This window comes from Triturus cristatus, chromosome 1_1 (genome assembly GCF_964204655.1).
Source record: "Triturus cristatus chromosome 1_1, aTriCri1.1, whole genome shotgun sequence".
In the NCBI taxonomy this organism is placed as follows: Eukaryota; Metazoa; Chordata; class Amphibia; order Caudata; family Salamandridae; genus Triturus; species Triturus cristatus.
Genome location: NC_140579.1, coordinates 1,197,368,403 through 1,197,384,676, shown reverse-complemented (window position 1 = coordinate 1,197,384,676; position 16,274 = coordinate 1,197,368,403). Strand labels below are relative to the sequence as shown.

At 43.8% G+C, this 16,274-nt stretch overlaps 1 pseudogene; it reads right to left on the bottom strand.

Moving 5' to 3' along the window:
* LOC146871822 (ras-related protein Rab-2A-like) overlaps positions 1–8,549 on the bottom strand; it is a 31,016-nt pseudogene extending 22,467 nt beyond the window's left edge.
* Between the last annotated feature and the right edge of the window lie 7,725 nt (positions 8,550–16,274).

The following is a 16,274-nucleotide window of genomic DNA, read 5'->3' as shown; positions in this document are numbered from 1 at the left end:
TATCACCTCTCCCACACAAATCTCTTCTTCCATATCTCTCAGCTGTGTTTAACTTATCTTCCTCCCAACAACGGTCTCTCTCTTTCTCAACTGTCTTTCTTTCTTACTGTTCTAGCTCGATCACTTCTCTCCCATTCTATCTTTAACTGTCTCTCACTTGTCTGCTATCTCTCTCACATCTGTCTCCTCCACCCTGTTTTCCTCAGTTGTCCTTTATAACATGGCTGTCTCTTTACCAACCCCAGCCCCAATCTCACTCACTCTTTCTCTCTCTCTTTTCTTCTCACAGTTTCTATTGTACCTTTTTAACTGGCCTCCCCTCTAACGCACCCATGGTGTTTCACCTATCACTCACACACCTGTCTCTTCTGTCTCTCTACCCTGTCCCTTTCTCACCTGCCTGCTTCTTTATTACCTCTCTACTCTCATTCTGGCAGCTGTCTCTCGCCTGTTTCTGTCTCACATCTGTCTCCTCCCGCATCTGCCTCGCAGTTCTCTGTCTCTTTCTCCCCCTCTCTAATGTGCCTTGTAAGGATCTATTTCTCGTTTACCTTTGTCCTTCCCTGTGTTGCCTTTCCTCTCTCTCACCCGGGGCTCTGCAGGTGTTACCATCCTCACTGATATAAAGAGACATGGAGGGACGTTTTACCGAGGGCCTTCTCCAATACTAGCCGCGGACACAGATACAGCACTTCCGAGGGAACCAGGCGGCAGTAAAGGAAGCTGTGCGTCTGTAAGCTGTGCGTTCTATTGTGTTAACCTGCTATTTTAAAAAAACATCGTTTTAACTTTGTTCTTAAACATCGACTTTTAAAAACACTTGAATTGTTTTTAAACTTGCTATTTGCACTCCTCACCTTCATTGAATTGTTGGACAGTTGGGGCATCTAGCGTGGGGACAGAAACGGAGTTGTGTTCAATACTCCGGGGGCGACTGGGCGGCTGACATCTTGGGAGGAGGGGGTTAGCGGTGCAGTTGGCGCTGACAGCTTGCACGTCCTCGGTCAAAAGGGGCGGATGTGGCGAGCGCGCACTTGAACCAGGCGGCAGTAAAGGAAGCTGTGCATCTGTAAGCTGTGCGTTCTATTGTGTTAACCTGCTATTTTAAAAAAACATCGTTTTAACTTTGTTCTTAAACATCGACTTTTAAAAACACTTGAATTGTTTTTAAACTTGCTATTTGCACTCCTCACCTTCATTGAATTGTTGGACAGTTGGGGCATCTAGCGTGGGGACAGAAACGGAGTTGTGTTCAATACTCCGGGGGCGACTGGGCGGCTGACATCTTGGGAGGAGGGGGTTAGCGGTGCAGTTGGCGCTGACAGCTTGCACGTCCTCGGTCAAAAGGGGCGGATGTGGCGAGCGCGCACTTGAACCAGGCGGCAGTAAAGGAAGCTGTGCGTCTGTAAGCTGTGCGTTCTATTGTGTTAACCTGCTATTTTAAAAAAACATCGTTTTAACTTTGTTCTTAAACATCGACTTTTAAAAACACTTGAATTGTTTTTAAACTTGCTATTTGCACTCCTCACCTTCATTGAATTGTTGGACAGTTGGGGCATCTAGCGTGGGGACAGAAACGGAGTTGTGTTCAATACTCCGGGGGCGACTGGGCGGCTGACATCTTGGGAGGAGGGGGTTAGCGGTGCAGTTGGCGCTGACAGCTTGCACGTCCTCGGTCAAAAGGGGCGGATGTGGCGAGCGCGCACTTGAACCAGGCGGCAGTAAAGGAAGATGTGCGTCTGTAAGCTGTGCGTTCTATTTTGTTAACCTGCTATTTTAAAAAAAACATCGTTTTAACTTTGTTCTTAAACATCGACTTTTAAAAACACTTTAATTGTTTTTAAACTTGCTATTTGCACTCCTCACCTTCATTGAATTGTTGGACAGTTGGGGCATCTAGCGTGGGGACAGAAACGGAGTTGTGTTCAATACTCCGGGGGCGACTGGGCGGCTGACATCTTGGGAGGAGGGGGTTAGCGGTGCAGTTGGCGCTGACAGCTTGCACGTCCTCGGTCAAAAGGGGCGGATGTGGCGAGCGCGCACTTGAACCAGGCGGCAGTAAAGGAAGCTGTGCGTCTGTAAGCTGTGCGTTCTATTGTGTTAACCTGCTATTTTAAAAAAACATCGTTTTAACTTTGTTCTTAAACATCGACTTTTAAAAACACTTGAATTGTTTTTAAACTTGCTATTTGCACTCCTCACCTTCATTGAATTGTTGGACAGTTGGGGCATCTAGCGTGGGGACAGAAACGGAGTTGTGTTCAATACTCCGGGGGCGACTGGGCGGCTGACATCTTGGGAGGAGGGGGTTAGCGGTGCAGTTGGCGCTGACAGCTTGCACGTCCTCGGTCAAAAGGGGCGGATGTGGCGAACGCGCAGCGGACGCGCGCAGCGGGCGCGCCGCTGGCGCAAGCCCGTCTGCGCCCGACCGAGACCAGAGGCCATTTCCCCTGCCCCTGCAACCATAAGTCTGCACTCATATTCAGCTGACCAACTGAAGAAACTCCGGGGCATGGACAAGTGTCATCACTGCTTGGGCCCTCCCTTTGAACAGAGTAAATGTACAAATTGTAAGTTTGCCCTGAAATTTGAAGATCAGACAGATAAGACCTGCCCCCTAAAAACCAACTTCAATATGAAGTTGGTAAACTGTCGTTCTCTACCTAAGCATTCGCTAGAAATTAGACTACTTCTAGAGGAGACCAGACCAGACGTAATATTTCTTACTGAGACCTGGCTTACGGATTGGTCTAATCCTTCGGTTGTCCAGGCGCTCCCCCAAGGCTACTCCATCCAGAGGCAAGATCGATGCAGTGGCCGAGGAGGTGGACTTGCCATTATTCACAAGGAGTTCTTAGGCTGCCGAATCTCGGATGGACTTATCCGGGATTGCGAAAGCTGCTCCTTTTCTATCAAGTTATCTCCCACATGTACTTTTTCAGGCATGCTAATATACCGACCCCCAGGAGCTATAGGATCCTTTATTGGGGACTTGGTGGAGAATATTTCCACATCGGTCAGTTCCTTGCCTAATTACACTGTGTTGGGAGACCTTAACCTACATCTCGAAACCCGCTCGGCCACCTATGTGGAGGAAGTAACTGACGCATTAGAGGTCTTACTGCTGTCCCAGAAAGTGATGGGCCCTACCCATGTCAAGGGACACCTGTTGGATCCAATCTTTTCCAATATCCACCTCCAAATGGAGGATCCCCTGCCGCTCCCTTGGACGGACCACCATTTAATTTCGTTCTCTTGGCTGACCTCCGTGAGCAGGAAGGTCGAAAGCCACACCAAAATCCCGAACCGGAGATGGTCAAGTATCTCCAGAGAGGAATGGGTTGCCATTCTTAAAGAAACACGCCCCAGTCTTGAATCTGACCCCGAAATTGCTAACCTACAATTTAATCAATGGATTAAAAATTCATTGGATGTACTTGCCCCGATAAAACTTAAAGACATCAAAAAAGGCACAAAAAAAGTGGCATGGTTTACCATGGAGCTAAGAGACCTAAAACGGAACTGCAAGGTGCTCGAGAGGCACTGGAGGAAAGATTTTTCACCTCAGAAAAAGAAAATTTATCGTGATGCATTAAAACTGTATAAAACAAAGATCTCCAAAGCCCAATCTACGTTTTATGAGGCAAAAATTCCATCTGCGCCCAATGCACCCAGAGAAATCTTTAAAATATTTAAAGCCCTGACCTCCCCTCCCGTAATATCATTGACACCGACTGATTTACAAGGGCGATGTAACAATCTAGCAGAATTCTTTCACGATAAGGTTCAGGCGATCTACTCAGCCTTCTCGACCGTCGATAACTTTAATCGTGACCTCTCAACGGTGGAAAATAGAGGCCGTCGAGATCAAAGTTTGGAATTCTTCCCGCCCTTAAACGCAGACATAGTGGTGTCTATACTCAATAAACTAAAATCAGGTTCCCCAAATGACCAGGCGCCTCCCACTGTGCTACAGAAGGTTGCCCTAGAAATAGCTCCTGTCATCGCTACACTGATCAACTCCTCTTTGGCAGCAGGCACAGTCCCCGCACTATGGAAGGAAGCCATGGTGAAAGCCCTGTTAAAAAAACCAGGATCGGATCCGGAATTAATGGCTAACTATCGCCCTATTTCTCTGCTCCCGGGAATAGCTAAAATTGCAGAGAAGCATGTTAACACTACCCTCTCCTCCTATCTGGAGGAATATAACTGCCTGCACCGTACTCAGACCGGCTTTAGAGCTCTCCAAGGTACGGAAACTGCCCTGGTCGCAGTACTGGAGGAGACAAGGAAAATTATGGACTCAGGAGGATCAGCTGCACTGATCCTCCTTGACCTCAGTGCAGCATTCGATACCGTCAACCATCAAACCTTGATTTCAAGGTGCTTCGAGATGGGGGTGACTGGTTTAGCACTGAGTTGGCTAGCCTCCTTTCTAGAAGGTCGCACTTTCCAGGTTTTCGAGGAGAACGTGTCCTCTGGGAAGATACCCCTGAAGAGTGGAGTGCCCCAGGGCTCCTCTCTTAGCCCTACTCTTTTTAACATTTATATGAGTCCTCTAGCCAAAATTGTGGAGGCATTCGGCATACAAATAGTGATGTATGCCGATGACACTCAGCTGATTGTTTCTCTCAAAAATCTTGGACAGCCACAATGCAATCTCTCGAGATGCCTTGAGGAAATATCAGCCTGGATGAAACAGTCCTGCCTCCAACTGAATGGAGCAAAAACAGAACTTATGCTGCTGGGAAAGCCCTTGCCCCCAGAACTGTTCCTGGCCTGGCCCAGCTGCATGGGATCCCCACCCACTCCTAAAAACCACATTAAGAGTCTAGGAGTGTGGTTGGACGAAAAATTGGATATGAAGACACAGGCCAACAAGGTTGCTGGGTGCTGTTTCGGGATCATGAAAACAGCTAGAAAGATCCTTCCTCTTCTCCCATTCCATGCAAAAAAACTGCTCCTTCAAGCATTGGTTCTGTCACGCCTGGACTACGCTAATGCCTTATATCTAGGAGCTCCCCTATCTACAATAAGCATTTTGCAGAAGGTCCAGAACTGTGCAGCAAGAATCCTCCTACAAATCCCACGGAGAGAATCAGCTAAAGGAGCAATCAGACAATTGCACTGGCTTCCGATCTCTGAAAGAATCAAATTCAAGGCCCTATGTATTACGCATAAGGTCCTGACCAAGAATGGCCCTCCAATCCTTCAAAAGATAGTTTCCCCATACCATCCCAATAGACACCTTCGCTCTGGTAGTAAACACCTGGCTATGGTCCCGAGAATCCTTAGATCCAGATGCGGAGGTCGCTCTTTTTCCTACGTTGCATCAAAGACTTGGAATATCCTCCCACACTCCATTCGTATGGAGGAAGAATACCTACCCTTCCGGAAACTACTGAAGACGCATCTTTTCCCCAGCGCATAAGCAGTCAGCGTTCTGTACACCTGGTTCTCAGCGCTGGGAGGCCCTAGGGTAGCCATGCGCTTTACAAATGCCTCTTTCATTTCATTTCATTTCATTTCATTTCATTTCTCTGCCAACAACCATTGATTGTGCACGTTTGTTATGTGTGACTTTCACTGTGTTGAGAGTCCCATCCCGTGCAGCTGCCGTGTTTACTGCAGCCTTTGCATGTAGGCTTTGGAAGTGGATGGGGTGCCCCCTCCAGAGTAAGGGCACATGCGGGGCCCCCCGCAGCGGCCCTGTGTTACGCCCCTGCCTAAAATGGCAGGTCTTCCAGTGTGTCAGTGGGCGTTGGCATACTTGGGCACTCATCCAGTTCAGCAAGGGTGGTTGTGATCAGGTTGTGGGTGCAGCATAACAAGGTTGAGACAGTAGGACAGAGAGGCTGATGAGAATGACCTGGTGAGAGATGAGTGGGCCCGCAAGGATAGTCAAATGTTCCCCTTCTCACCGTGTCCCAGACCTGTAGCTTGATGGATTTTCCCTCAATGGTTATCATTCGGGCACCAAACTCGACCCCTGAAAAGGTAAAGAGAAAGTGAGTTCCTAAGAACAACCAATTCTGGACTGGTGCTGTAATGTGTATGAATCCTTACATGTGGAGTAGAGTAGAATGTTCCCTTCAAAACAGTGCTAATCACATTTTAGTTAATTTTGTTGGTGTGCTACCAATGGCTGGATTTGATGAGGGCTTCCTGCAATGAATCTTCACCAAATATTAATGGATCTTCTATGTGTTACATCTATATTTGTTGCAATAAGCTTCATGGTCTGTGGATGCTCTGTAAAGGCTCTAGAAGACTTCTACAAATGAATAATCACTTATCTAAAAGAAACAGGTGCTTCATTATACAGCTAAATGTGGAAGGACTGCCAGTGTATAGAGGATCACTTATCTGTGCAGTGCATTAACAGTCCACTGGTGCTTGTATGAGCACTTCGTTTTCAGGAACCAAACTTTAAGTAGAGAAGTAGGTGAGGTGAGACCACTGACCGATGTATGTGTTTAAAATCAATTTAGGTAGAACAAAACAGTTTTGTCAAAATATGGCAATAAAAGAATCAGCTATAACTGTAGGTCATAAACTGTGCAATATACATGTAACAGTACACGAGAAACTGAAGGCAGGGTTGAAAAGATTACTGAAACTAGGAGTCACCAAGGAACCAGAAGCATTTGGCACTAGTTGGATGGTGGCTACTTGCAAGGTCAGCACAAAGACTTTCATGTTTTTTAAAACATATAAATAAAAGCAACTGAGAGGATGGTCATTGGTGCCCAACATCATTGAAATTTCAGTAATAAGGATCATGCAGAGTAGTTTTCAATGTTTGAGCGGAATACTGGTAATATCCAGAGTACAAATCAGAGTTTGTCACCTTGTATTCTTTTGAGAATACCAGTTCCCTTCTGAGTGTACCAGTTCCAATTATGCTTTTGGGGTTGACCTTGTCATTAAACCAAGCTTCAGAGCGTCAAGCACAGATGGTTTGACGGTACACGGGTGTAATATTCTTCCAGGATGACAAATTGGTGTGTGGTAGGGATGACAAGAGCATTGCTGCAGGGTAAAGGAGGTGCTTGAGGTGTTGGTGTAGAGTGGCTCAGCCATCGGTTAAGATAATAGCCAGATTAAGGTGTGTTTTGTAATGTAATTGCAGCATATTAATTCAGCAGGGGGCATTAAACCAGAAGGAAGCTTGTTGATATCAGTTGCTAAAGCTCTGGTTTTGGAAGACAGGGATGATCTACGGCAACTCTGAGGTTTTATTGATTATTGTGTTCAACGTATCCTGCAATTTGCAGACAAGATTGAATCTCACTTTGAAAGTTTGGAGCAAGACATACGGAACACACGTCTGTAAGGCAGTTTTGTAGCTTTTGCTAAAGTAAACAAGAATTAGGAATTGAGGGGGGTCAGCAATTATTTTTAACTATAGCTTTTGCCTTGCGAGTATTAAAGGCTGCATAAGAAAGGATTTCAGGAGGGGGCTTGGTCTGCACTCCGAAGAGGATGGCATTCGGCTGAGCTCCACTCGAGCGCCAAGCTTTCTTCTATCTGCAGCCTTTTCTAATTGTGTTTTGGGGCAGCTGCACTCTTTCTCATGATGCCCTCAATGGTCGGAGTGGCATTTAGAGCTGCCCAGACTTCCTCTGCACACTTCTTTGACCCGGAGCCCCGGCCTTGAGTTTCTCTCCTCAGACGCAGGTGGCTGCCGTTATATAATCCTGCCGCTTACGTCCCATGGCTTCTAGCCGAGGAAATACAGGCGTTTTATCAATTAACGCCTGGGAATGTTTTTTTCCCTCTTCCTGTATGCTTTTCTGTAGCACTATTCTCTATACTGCATATTTGCTGTGCTTTTATGGCATTTTATCTATCTAATGTTTGTTTTTTTACTTCATAAATGCCATTTAAAAAAGCTTTTTCTTTCTTTTCTTTTCTGTTGTATTCATACAGTATTGTTTTTACATAGACATTGCCACTTTTATCACATGCTGGGTTTATGAGTTTTCTTTTTGAGTATTTTTTTCGCTCTGGATACTGGACGCCAGCTGATACATATTTTTCCTTCATATAGGCATACTTCTATGTGCTGTTCATACAGCTTATGGGCAGGCTCACCAAAAATAACACATCATCCTCTTCATCACGCTACAATGGCCAGTGATATTTTATCCTCTGCTAAGCCTTCATCATCTGGCACAAATCCCAAGTGGGTGAAAAATGACCCCCCTCTCGTCCATTCTGTCATCACACAACCCTGTTCTTGATTCTATTCTTGACGAGGTGAAGGGATTAAAACCCTTCATGTCTGCTACAAATGAGAAACTGTAAAGTGATTTACATGATGCAACTACCAAGATTTCTATCTTGGAGAAAGAGATCCAAAGACTCAAGCTGCATACCGAGGATCTTGAAAATCGAAATAGACGTAATAACCTTTGTCTATCTGGCCCAACAAAAATTTGGACGGCCCGGACCTTCTTCTCTTCTTGAAGAAGTTCCTGCCTGAGCTTTTGGACCTTCAAGATGATCCGCCACTGAACATTCAACGTGCACACCGTCTTGGTCATTTACAACCTCATTCTACCAGAGACCCAGAGGAATTATAATGTTATTCTTGGAATTTACAGATGTCATCCTTGTGCTGAAGGCAGCAAAAGTGAAATGTCATCTTGCATGGTCTGGCCACACCATTTATCTACCTCAAGATCTCTCTAATACCACCAATGCCAGAAGGAAAATAATTTCTTGCTCTTCGTCCACTAATGAGACAATTACATATTCGTTATGGCATTTTACATCCATGTTTAAGTAAAATTGCTCATGAGGGCACTACACGCTCCTTTGACAATCCAAACTAAAATCCTTTCCCCAAAGTATATCGCCACACTCTGTGGATACTTCTTCCCAGCGCTCCTAAATTATTCTAACTAATTCTTGTTACTTTCATACTCTCTTTACTCCTTTCTATATTGTTTCTATATGGCTGTTATCTCATTTATGTCTTAGTTTCTTTTCCTCTGCCGTTCTTCTTGCTCTCGGTGCTGATACGTCCCATGCATATCTTTTCTACTCTTCATCTTAGATCTGGATCTCTTCCCATGCATATCTTTTCTACTCTTCATCTTAGATCTGGATCTCTTTCCTTGGTCTATCTCTTTTTCTTACTATCACTCTTTCTTCCTATTCTCCTAGTTCTTCAATCTCTTTTTTTATACCGCATGATGAATGTTTTTTTCTTTATTTGTTCTGGTTACATCGTGTTACATATTTTTTGAATAAATTGTGTTTTTCTGGTTGCGGCAGTGTTATGCCGCGTATCACCTTTATCCCTGTATCTCTCATCCCACTCCCCAATATGTGTAACGTTGTCTTGTGGAATGTTCGTGGTCTGGTACATCCTGTCAAAAGACAAAAGGTACACTCTCACTTGTCCAGATTAAACGCACGTTTCTTTTTTGCAAGAAACTCCTTATAATGATGTAGAATCTCTAAAATATCAAATGAAATGGGTAGGCCAAGTAATATAGGTGGTGTTGCTATTCTTTTTCATAAATTGTTGCATGTACAAATTTGATCAACTCAATGTGATAATGATGGACGTTGGGTAAGCGCCAAGATTTTCATTCATAACAGGGAAATCTTTTTATTTAATATTTATGGTCCTGTTAAACCGGATCCCAATTTCTGGAACATCATCAAGATTTTATTATCCTCCCTAGGGAACCCTGACATCATTGTTGCAGGAGAATTCCATCAGTAGTTAGACTCATTTATAGACAGACAATCTAAATGTAAATTTAATCCTGACAAATTTCACAAACCATTTCAATCTGCCGTTGCAACCCGTCCATTTTTTTATGTTTGGAAAACTTGTAATCCTGACTCTTTTGAATTCACATTTTTCCTCCAATGTCCACCATACTCGTTCCAGAATGGTTTATATTCTGGCTAGTAAACCTCTACTTTCCTCCATCCAATCATCAGAGATTGGCTCTATTTTTATTCCTGACCATGCTCCTGTTTTTTCTTCATTTGACCTTTCTCTGAACAATCCTAAAACTGGTCAGAGTAAATTAAATAACTTTCTTCTATCCGATAATAACTTCTTATCTGAAGCTACTACCTTTATTAACAATTTCTTTTAAATCAATCAACCTTCGAACACACCTGTACCTAATACTTGGGATGTCTTTAAGGCCTCGTTTTGTGCCTTCACTATAGCCTACACATCAAGAAAGAAAAAAACCAACCATGCCAAATATACTACTTTAGTACAACAACTTAAAGCATTGAAACATATTTACTTTTCATCTAAATCCTTTTCGGTATTACACAAGTTAATTAAAGTCAAGTCTGCTCTTAACAAACTTGCCACTGATGATGCCGACGTCAAATCTATATATCACGGAGGTCAAAACAGGAAAGATGCTGGCCAATTTTTAAAAATCGAATCTGAACATAAAAATATCGGTCCCATTCTAAATGAGCATACCAACAAAATGGCTTCCTCTGATACAGATATTTCTACCGTTTTTCAAGAATATTACCAGTTATTGTACTCTGATTACACTTTCCCCTCAGAACAAAATATGCACACCTTTTTTAATGGTCTACCTACCACCCCCCCCCCCCCAATCTTTACCTGATCAATTTGATCTATTGGAAGTTGATATTACTCTCCAGGAAATAACAGATGCCATCAGAACCTTACAAAAATCCAAGGCTCCTGGTCCTGATGGCCTTTCTATTGATTTTTTTTTCTGCTTTTTCCTCCATTTTTGCCCCTAAATTACTTGAACTTTTTAACTCTTTTCTTGCAGAATCTAAGGCCACTGGTTCCTCTCTAGAAGCCAGGATTGTCCATATTCCCAAACCTGATAAAGATCACTCCCTTTGTAAAAACTACCGTACCATTTCATTAATTGATTATGATTGCAAAATATTTGCCAAAATCCTTGCGTCCTGTCTGGTGTTGACCAGTAACGGAACTATAGTCTCCAATCAGTCTGGTTTTGTTAAGGGCAGACTGACTGCTGATAATGCTAGTCTGTTTTCTAATGTATTTGCTTTTGGTAAAAAACATCAATCTCCTCTAGCTGCATTGTCTCTCAATGCCGAAAAGGCCTTAGCTTGTATTAATTGCCAATTTATGTTTACTACTCTTCAGTGGTATGGCTTTGGCCCTAATTTCATTTTATTTATATAAGTAATATACTCTGCTCCAAGTGCTAGTATATTTGTTAATAATTTTTCCAAATATTTTCAGTTACAGAGAGGTCCTCGGCAAGGATATCCTCGTTCCTCTTTGCTATTTGTTTTATGTTTAGAACCTTTCCTTGAACACATTCGTGTTAACCCACTTATCTGGGTTTTTTTCATAATTCCAATGAAACTAAACTGTCTGCTTATGCTGATGATATTTTGGATTATATGTCAAACCCCCTCTCCTCCCTATCTCCCTTTTTACACAAAATTCATTTGTATTCCAGCATCTCTGGATATAAATTGAATTTTTCCAAAAACTGAAGTATTACCCTTAAATCCTTCATGTCACCAATATATGTTCACTAACACTAATTATACTTGGTGCTCTACCAAAATAAAATATTTTGGAATATGGTTTTCCCCTAATGTTTTAAACACGATTAGTTACAAGTTTAATACTTTAATGACCACACTCCAGAAATTACTTTCCACATGGTCTCCTCTCCACTTATAATGGTGGGGCAGACTGGATACTATTAAGATGATGATTGTTCCACTTGTCTTTTATACATAGTCTATGTTACCTTTTAAGAGTCCCAGTTCTTATTTCTCTCAAATTAATTTCATCTGCACTAAATTTCTATGGAATAATAAACATTTCCGTATTGCTTTAGCTAAACTCAAACGTCCCAAGAATGAGGGTGGTGTTCATTTTCTGGATTTTAAATTATATCACTCTGCATTTCTAATTAGACAGTTTTTTGCCTTAACTCATGAATTTGGTGACACTTCCATGCCACGATGGATTGTATTTGAATGCTCTTTATTAAAGGATTTCTCATTTGAAAACATAATTTATATATCTATCTGCACCTTAATATCAAATAACCCTATACTGAAATACTCCCAACAATTGGTACACAATGTATTTTCTATTGGTTTCGATCCTTATCAATGTTTCTTGACCTCCTCTATTTGATATAACACATTTATCAAATTTAGACATAGATCATTCTACTATTAACACTGGAAGGGACAGGGTATTCTGTCGATTTATCAGCTTGTCTAACCTAACTCTGTTATTCCCTTTTGCCAATTGCAATCACAATATAATTTACCAAATTCATTTTTCCATGAATATCTTTTATTATCTTCTTGGCAGTCTTACTTAACAACTAATAACATTTCCCCCGCCACTCCATAACTTATTCCCCCTACACCATTATACAACATCGCTACTGACTCTATACCAAAGGCTGCATTTCTCTATAAGATGTTATTGTCACCTATCCCTGAAAGATCCAAAACACCTAATGAGCTACTGTGGGAAGTTGATTTATCCATTTCACTCTATACCCCTACTTGGAATCAATTTTGGCTAAAATTATTATAAACATCCAAAGCAGCTCGTATTACACAATCCTTATTTTTCATTTATAACAGGGTTCTCATTACTCCTGAATGCATATCAAAGTTCTCCCCCACCTCCTCTCCTCTATAATGGTCTTGTTCTTCCTTCACAGGCACTTTAATTCATCTACTACACGATTGTTCCAATGTGTTGAAATTTTGGTAATCTATCTGGGCAAAATGTCGAGAAATATTTCAATGTAACATTTAATTATCAATGCAAAATGTTTTCCTCTGCACTGTCTGACCAGATTTTGACAATATTTTCCCTTTTATGTTATGTTACATACTCTTATAACGCGCACAGCTACTCCGAGGAGTGTCCCGGGGCGGGTCCAAGAGGGGTCACCTAACTGTCACTAGGGGAAGAGGTAGGTTTTTAAAAGTTTCTTGAAGGCTAACGGGTCTTGAGTATTGCGCAAAGGAAACAGAAGAGTATTCCATGCCTGAGCAGCCTTGACGGCCAGGGAGCACCCGACCAACTTATGGCGAATGAAGCGGGGTTCTGTAACTAGAAGAAGAGCTGATGAGTGTAGTTGTCTCCGTGGGACGTAGAAGGAGAACCGCTTCTGCAAATAAGCGGGACCATGACCATGGAGGGCTCGATGGGCAATCACCAGGGATTTAAATTTGACCCGATCAGCCACGGGAAGCCAGTGGAGTGTGCGGAGATATTCACACACACTACTCCTCTTGGAAATTCCTAGCAGAAGCCTGGGGGCACATTATGAATGACCTGGAGTCTATACAAAGAGTATCCAGGGATGCCAACATACAAAGCGTTGTCGTAGTCCAATCGGGAAAGGATAAAGGCACGGATGACAGTCTCTTTAGCCAGCATGGGGAGGAGAGGGAGAAAGCTCCTTAATGTTTTAAGGAGGCCAAAACAGCTGACGGAGAGCTTCTTTACCTGGGTGGAAAAGGAAAGGTTATCCTCTAACCACACTCCCAACTTCTTAGCGGAATTTCTGTTAGAAGATGGTAAAGGGAACCCTGAAGGCCAGATCGTGTCTCTGAAGCCAGGAGGGAATTTACCATAGAGGAGGATCTCGGACTTGTCTTCGTTGCATTTGAGTTGAGCGGCCGCAAGCCAATCAAAGTCTGAAGACGAGAAGTGCTGACAAAAGATACAGAATCCTCATCCTTTTTCCATGTAAAGAGAAGCTGGGTGTCGTCTGCGTAGGCTATCACCTTAGCCCCCAAGTCCTCGGCCAAATAGACCAGAGGAGTAACGAAGATGTTAAAAAGAAGGGGGCTAAGGGAAGACCCCTGAGGGACACCTGTGGTAACCGGCTGTGGAGCTGAAGCGACCGGCGGCAGCCAGACCTGTTGAACCCGCCCTTCCAGGGCGGGTTGGCCTCGGAAATCTCCACCAGTGCAGTTTCAGTACTGTAGGAGGAATGGAACCAAGATTGTGCTGTATGCAGGATGTCTGATTCTTCAACAAACTCCGTAAGTTGTCTGGTCACCACCTTTTCACAGACTTTGGCTAGGCTGGGCAGGAGGGAGATAGGCCGATAATTCGCCGGGATCAGGGGGTCAAGGGTGGGCTTTTTCAGAAGGGGAAGGATTTTTGCCTGTTTCCAGGCCTGCGATACACTGGCCTCACGAAGGGAGGCGTTTATGATGGTATTTACTTTGGGGTTGATGGTCTCCGCGACCGCGGCTAACATCCTAGCCACACAAGGGTCAGCGGGCGAGCCCGAATTCAATCCCTTCAGGGTTTTAAGAGAACTAGGCAAATCCACAGAACAGAAGGCCCGCAGGGCATGACGGGGAGCAGCAGGCAAAGGGACACCATGCACTGGGGCAGAAGGAGGTCCGTCGCAGGGAGTGAAGGCCGCCTGGATCGTGCGTATTTTATCCATGAAGAAGTTGGACAGAGTATTACACCAGCCCTCTGTGGCCAGAAAAGAGCATGATTGCGCCGTGAGGGACGTAAAACTTTGAACAATAGAGAAGATCTCCATGGAGTTGTGTTGTGCCTGCTCAATGCGGGTTGCATAATAATGCTTCTTAGCCTGTGTTATCGCAGCATTGTAGGTTTTTTGCCTGCATCTGAGATTGCCCTTAGCCAGGGGACAGTACTCGCTTAGACGCCAGGCACGTTCAAGTTTTTTGCACTCCTGCTTGAGAACGAACAAACCCAAGGTGGTTTGGAAGGCGATTCCCTGGAGAACCTGGATGATGTCGGTATGGCTAACATGTGCTAAAACAACAGTTGATGGACAGAATGCAGAACAATGTCATACATTCACCCCAGTACAGAGATCTGGGCCTAAATCCATCATTTTTTTGCTCACCATGCCATTCCAGTTTGAACCCAGTCATGTGCAAATCAGTCTTGACCCTGTGCCTCATGGGAACAGTCCAGCCCAAACTGCCATGCCAGGTCCTCCCTGGACTGGAAACAAGCATCCTAGGACCGGTTTCGGCGTTTCACCCCTCTCATATGGCCAGGTCTAAACTGTGGGGGGGTGGATAAAAATTCTTATTAGCATATTAATCAAACAAAACAGTTTGCAGTGGATCAGTGCAGGCAGCCAGGCAGAATGTGAAGCAATAGTAGTACACATTACAGTAAGGGGGCCCCAGTAACATAGCATCTAACAAATCAGTAATCCAAAAATATTTTTTAAAAAGAAAGGCGGTGGGGTGTGGGGGGCCTCAGAAGACAAAACCATTTGATGATTGTAATACGGAAAATCATAATTCTAGCTCTGCAATCTAGTGCTGCACTCGTCCATTCACACATCCAAACCCATCCGAAAGCTCGGGCCAGTCACACACTTAGGAGGTTCCCCCAGGGTTGGGACCGTTCCGTGAGTCGCAGCTGGGGAAGAAACCCCCGAGAAGTGCCCGTCCTCCAAAATTCGGCCCGTCCTTCTAAATCCACCCACCTGGCAAGCCAACAATACAGCATCCCAAGAGGGCAGGATCTGTACTTTGTTTACTCCCCCAATATCTCACTTTGGATCACCTCCCGCCCATTTTACCAATTCCAATCCCCATCTATACAGATCAGGGCTGCGAGTCAACTTCCAGCTCATAGTCAGTAGCCTGTGGGCGACAATTAATGCCAGGTCCGTAAATCTATCCGTCACCGACCGAGCCGCACCACGCTCGTCAGGCCGAGCAGACGCACTGGAGGTGGGAGGGAAGGAGCATGGGGGGGGGGGGGTGAGCTTGTAGACCCGATTGGATGACCTACGAACCACCACAAGGATAGTCATCCAGTACGGGAGCAGTGTCGAGTAAAATCACAGCATTTTGAAAACAAGCATTTACAATGCAATGGTCTCGGCATTGTTAAAGTTAGAGCTATTGGCATTGCTCATGACATTATTTTTGTTTTTAAAACATCTCTCTCTCTCTCACAAAAATAAGTCTTATTTTTGTGAGAGAGAGAGAGATGTTTTAAAAACAAAAATAATGTCATGAGCAATGCCAATAGCTCTAACTTTAACAATGCCGAGACCATTGCATTGTAAATGCTTGTTAAGATCTCTTTCAGTAGCCTATAAACATTGTCCCATCCACTAAAACATGTTTGTTGTAGCTATATCAGGTTTAGTCACAATTTATCATTCTACTTTCTTGAATTGGCTCTAAGGATAGCTCCACCCCATTGTTTGAAGTGTAACTATGTGAATGAGTTCCTTTTAGATTTACTGTAT